The sequence below is a fragment of the Pogona vitticeps genome, chromosome 11 (genome assembly GCF_051106095.1).
Source record: "Pogona vitticeps strain Pit_001003342236 chromosome 11, PviZW2.1, whole genome shotgun sequence".
Lineage (NCBI taxonomy): Eukaryota > Metazoa > Chordata > Lepidosauria > Squamata > Agamidae > Pogona > Pogona vitticeps.
The window spans coordinates 5,753,193-5,759,551 of record NC_135793.1 but is presented as its reverse complement, the minus strand read 5'-3'; positions in this window follow the sequence as shown (position 1 = coordinate 5,759,551).

The window sequence follows — 6,359 nt, the reverse complement described above, 5'->3', positions numbered from 1 at the left end:
ACTTCTTGATGGCAGAATAACATGATTATAACTCATTAGACTTTAGAGATGCTTTCAAAAAATTGTGAGGAGAAAGGCAGGGTGAAATATTAGGAAGGAAGGAAGGAAGGAAGGAAGGAAGGAAGGAAGGAAGGAAGGAAGGAAGGAAGGAAGGAAGGAAGGAAGGAAGGAAGGAAGGAAGGAAGGAAGGAAGGGAGGGAGGGAGGGAGGGAGGGAGGGAGGGAGGGAGGGAGGGAGGAAGGAGCTGATGTTGGATAGAAGGAAGGAAGGAAGGAAGGAAGGAAGGAAGGAAGGAAGGAAGGAAGGAAGGAAGGAAGGAAGGAAGGAAGGAAGGAAGGAAGGAAGGAAGGAACCATCTACTCTTAATTGGAGAATTCTCTGGTGCATGAACCAAGCAGAAAGCAATGAACAAGTTGGATTATTTCTAAGAGGAAACTCAGCTTTATTACATCTTGAAAGGAAATGAATATATCCCTTCACAATTCCTGTACTCCAGTTCAGTAAGGACGGGAACAAATCCAGAATTACTTGGGCTTGTTTCTGATAAGGACTGTCACTGGCTTTATCTTCTATTTTACAATCCAACTGCACATTAGCTGAACATATCCAGTGTCCCTTTGATTAGTGCTTATTTGAGATGGAGAGGGGTGACTCATTTATAAAACTTGCCCTGTCCTCGTTAGTCATCCATGGCCAAGACAAGATGAGGACCGAGAGACAGAATGGAAAGGGGAGGGTAAAAAAATGTCTGATCTGGTGCTCTCTGGTAACCTGCTGGCCACACTGATGGGCTAGTTCTCCCTGTGGTAGGAATGCCGTCCTTGCAGGACGAATGATCTCCTGGATCTGGCACTAAACGTTGCCCACCAAAATCAAGAGAGCCTTTATTGTGATCAATTGGAAAATTGATTTTCTTCCACGTATCTTCTGCCGGTCTCTTTAAGGGTTTGTTACTTTAATTAGAGGCCCCAGAGAATAACGAGGTGCCTATATTATGTATAGCGGGCAACTTGGTTTGGATGGGTTTTGGCAGTCACATTAGATTCTCAGGCTGTGAAAGTGGAAGGAGTGGGTGAAGAAAATATCCCTGCCTGAACGACTTCCAAATGTCAAATTTAATAATTGCATGCCATCAAGTGAATGCTGATTTATGGCAACCCTTTCCATGGTTTTTGAGGTAGACAGTACTTCGAAGTGCTTTACCCTTCCCTTCCTCTAGGGGCAACATTGAGACTGTGCAGCTGGCCCAAGGCCACCCAGGCTGGCTCTTCTCCCAGGAGACACAAGTGGGGGGAATTGAAAGGATTATATCTAGACACACGGTGAAACAACTAGCTTGACACAATAAGCCTAGCCTAGAAGTTCAACTTTTCCATTAAACTTTGGCTTAATGAAATTAGCTGATAGCAGGAAAAAGAAACAGACCTGAGAGAAACAGTATCGCCATGGTTACACAGATAACTTTCCAACACAGGTCATGCCCTTATTGAGCAGAGGTGAATTTTTCATGGCTTCTAGTTTATTTTTTGTTAATCCACGTTGAAGATGAGCTGGGAGAGACCAAGTAATTAGAACAATTTCCTTACGAACATGAGTTTGTACCTGTTGTTGCAAGGCCACTTCAGGCACAATTGTCATCAGGGTGGATCGGGTGGGACCTTTACTCAAGAGTAGGCAACACTTTCTGGAGGATAGGTGTCCAAGAGCCAATGGGATGGGTCATAGAATGTTATTTCAACTCGGGCGCACGATGTCCTCTGCTACCTCTGAAAGCGGAGCCTAGCTGACAGAGCACAGAGCTGGCCGCGTGAGGCAAAGTTCTCCCATTCTGCATCTAGCGGTCGCATCCAGATTGAGCCCCTGAAGGACAGCTGAGCAGCTGGGTCCAATCCTGCCTTTGGGTTGGAAACAGGTACATGCCGTGTGCTCCCATCGCGTGTTAACTTCTGCTTCAGCTACCAAACCTCTAGAGTGAGCCCAGTTCAGCATGACTTGAAATCTCTTTTAAAAGATTTTCTTTCCTTACATGTTTAAATCTCAAAATTCAATTGTTCCAGAAGGAAACTAAGGTTGTCGAATGGCCCCCTGACTTAGTTTAAGATCCAGTGGGAAAGTCTTTACATGGTGCCCCACTTAACGATTACCCCGCTTGACGACAAATCCGCTTCATGACAATGTTTTAATGGGCTTTTTCGCTTTCCGATGATCGGATCCCTGCTTTGGGAACCGATTCTTCGCATTACGACAATCAAAACAGCTGATTGTCGGGTTTTCAAAATGGCCGCCGGCTGCGCAAAATGGCTCCCTGCTGTTTTTAGGAGGCATTTTTTGATGCACAGGCACCTGAAAATGGCTGCCCTATGGAGGATCTTTGCTGGACGAGCAGGTATTTCTCCCATTGGAATGCACTGAATGGTTTTCGCTCTACAGTGATTTCGCTGGAACGGATTATTTATTTATTTATTTATTTATTTATTTATTTTATTTCTATCCCGCCTATCTGATCATATTAGACCACTCTAGCGAGGCACCATTGTATTTGGGGAAGATGCAGGTTAGCTTCCACCTCACAGTTCCCTGTTTTTTTCCCTACTAGGTCACTTTGCAGACACACTGCTGGGCTTTGTTTTTAATAACTGCACCACTCACACTTTTTTAGTGATTCCGATTGATTTGATCCCTTTCGGAACTGTTTTGCGCCTGATTTATCTGCTTCAGACCTCACTCACCTTGGCCAAAACAGTCCAGTTCAGCTAAAACACACATGGCAAGAGATGCATTATTTCTTGCTATCCCAACATTTTCCTTCCAGTGATGTAGTTCCTTCCAAGCGCCATGCCGGAGCAACCAGGTTTGCAATGAAAGGCCATGCTTACCCCTCGACGACCAATCACAAAATGGAACCAAGCTGGTTTTTAAGATGCAGGGTAAGGCAAGCTCGTGTCAGAATAAGCAGACCTCTTTTGCCCCGTAAGGGATTTCCATGTCTAGAGACCTATTAGATGTGTTCATTAGCCTGAGACTTTCCACCTCTAAACATCAGAGATGAGCAGCATCTCCTGTCAGGCCATCTGGATTCCTTACTAACCAGACAAGCAGTACTGCATGCTAAGGTAAAACTATCCATTTGGCTTTAATTTAGCTCACATTGGCTGTTCCTGGTGGTTTAACTAAAAAAAATACTTTTCAATTCCAACTCTGATGGAGGCTTGCCATGCTTCTGGTCTTTCCCGTTTTCCTTCGCCAAACAGAAATTGTTTGAGTTCCAAAAGAAGGCAGAACAGGGAAATGAGGGGGGGAGGAATCAGATTTCTGGGCTGCCCTTTGTTTGAAGAGTTGGATGATAAATGCCAAAGTACTGGCTGGGGAGGGGGTTGAAGCCACGTCCTCCCCCCATGGACCTCTTGCAGACTGCATATTCCAGCCGTTTCCATCTAAGAAGCTAAGCGAGGCCCCAGCGACAGCCTTGAGACTTTGGGACTTTCATACAAGCATAAGTTTGGAACTACCCACAAGAACTTGGCACACAACCTGAAGAAGATGAATTATCTTTGAAAGCTTGCTGTTTGTTTCTTTGTTTTTTCTTAATGATCCGCTTACAGTATCACCTGTTCCTGCATTTGTATTGTTTCGAGGGCCATATGGTTCATTCCTGATTTTTCCTCCCCACCCCCTCTATATTTCTAGGTACCTGGAAAGTCCCTGAACTTGTCAAAACCATTCTCCTCTTTCGGATGCTCCGCTTCCCTTTCCAGCTGGGTGAGTGCTCCTGTTTGGTGTACGTGGATGTGATGATTCACCCCTCAGAGCAGCAGAACACACACTCTGAAGAGCTACGGACCATTGAGAGAAACCGGGAGCAGCACACAGAGACAGAAGGAGGAAGGAAGGGAAGAGGTTTTCACATTCATTCACTAAGGCAGATCCAGAGAAGCAATAAGATAAATTTGACACAGCACGGAGGCAGCAGCAGTGACTCATCCAACCTGGAGGAAACTATCTTTGAAAGGTGCTGTGATTCCAAAGATTCCTGTGTGGGTTCTCATTGTTCTGGGTCACCACTGCCACCAACTCCATTTTCTTAGCAAATCTGGAAGGCTGTGAAATATTGCCCTCCTGACCAAGTGGCCACTTCCACCATGGGAAGCAACTGGAACAGTTCAGAGTGGGCTTGTGTAGGCAAGAAGGTTGCTCTATGGACGTCGTCATCGTTTAGTCGTTTAGTCGTGCCCGACTCTTCGTGACACCATGGACCAGAGCATGCCAGGCGCTCCTATCTTCCACTGCCTCCCGGAGTTGGGTCAAATTCATGTTGGTCGCTTCGATGACACTGTCCAGCCATCTCATCCTCTGTCGTCCCCTTCTCCTCTTGCCTTCACATTTTCCTAACATCAGGGTCTTTTCCAGGGAGTCTTCTCTTCTCATGAGATGGCCAAAGTACTGGAGCCTCAGCTTCAGGATCTGTCCTTCCAGTGAGCACTCAGGGTTGATTTCCTTCAAAATGGATAGGTTTGTTCTCCTTGCAGTCCAGGGGACTCTCAAGAGTCTCCTCCAGCACCACAATTCAAAGGCATCAATTCTTCGACGGTCAGCTTTCTTTATGGTCCAGCTCTCACTTCCATACATCACTACAGGAAAAACCATAGCTTTGACTATGCGGACTTTTGTTGGCAAGTTGATATCTCTGCTTTTTTGGGTGCTGTCGAGGTTTGCTCTATGGACATGGGTGAATAAAGGCTGATCAGCTCCCCTGGGGGCTTCTTAATTGGATACAGGACTGAAATGGGAGGACATCACAGACCTGTTTTAGGATGTTGTTGATTGATGAAGCATATAAACCCTTAGAAGCTTGACTAACAGCACATTTGGCGTCTGCCTTCCTCAGTTGCATATATATGTACAACCACAACCACATGCCATCAAATCAATTCTCACTTCTGGTGACCCTTTTCGGGATTTTCTAGGTAGAGAATGTAGCCCAAGGCTACACAGGCTGGCTCTTTTAGGAGGCCCATTGGGGAATCAAACTCCTAACCTCTGGCTCTGCAGCCAGATACCTAAACCACTGGGCTATCCAGCCAGCTGTGTGTACATATATTTACATATAAATACGCACATACTTGCTTTGCTTGATCTCACAGATAAGAATGAGGAACATCAATATTTTTCCCCTGCTCTCCGAGACAACAACATTTCCTTTTCCATGTGCGGGACTTATTTTTGCACAGTTTGTCAGATTATTTTTTTACTCACATTACAGTAACTGCTGCCTTTTCTTGGATTTATAGGAGGAGGACCACGGGATGGGTTCTTTGTATCTTTTCCATCAATCACGTCCTTCTGTGCTTGCTCTTTCTGTCTGTGCCTGCATGTGTGCATGTGCACGTGCACTTTGCTTCACAAAAGGGTACCAATTTAGTATCAATACAGAGGCATTCGATGCAAAATGCGGAAGCATCAGTTTAAAAAGCATTCGTCATCTTGCTACAGAGCGACCACTTGCAGGGAAATCTATACTTCATGTTTGTGCATTTTTACCCTTGGCTAGTCGTCATTCCCTTTGCTAACTACAGTAGGACCACCCTCTCCATGAGATCAATATCTGCAGTTTCACTTACCCACTGCCTGGGGGGGGAAATTAAAATAAAATAGACGAAACCCAGAAATACATGTTCCCAAGATGTATTACCAGGTCTGGCCACTAGATGGAACCAGAGACTGTGCTATGTACAGTGGCTTAATGGGAACCGCACTCATGCTCTGACGTCCACTTCTAGTGAAATGTAGAAGCCACATTGGGTGGTGAGGGGGGGCAGGAAGAGGTGGCAGTTGGACACAAAAGAAACTGGAAGTGCTTCATTTATCTGCTGTTTCTGGCATCCACAGGGCAAGGGCTTGGAACGGATCCCCTGCACATCCCCCGATCCTACTGTATTCATTTAATTACCCGCCAGCATGTGATGTGATCTTTGTGACTCACCAAAGCACTGGCAGAGACTCACATGGATATTATCTCCCCAGTTTTATTACCTGTTTTCCAGTTTCTCACTGTGAAAGCTTTCATTGTTGTTGTTTTTTAAGGTGCTCTCAAATACTGGCAGGAAGCAAATCCTGGGCATGGCTCCCTACCTTCTGTGCAATTTCTCTTTCCTGTTGCCCACACACGATTAATCCATCCTTCTACCTTTCCTGCGGGCATGGCCTCGCCCACTCATTCCTGCTTCTCCATCCTATGCCTGATCAAACAGAGCCTTCATTTTCCTCCTGGGCTTTCCCAAGAAATGGGGATGTGGTGGGTGACATTTATATGAGCAAGTATTCCGCTCAACACCTGATTACAGCTTAGACTTCTGTTTTGA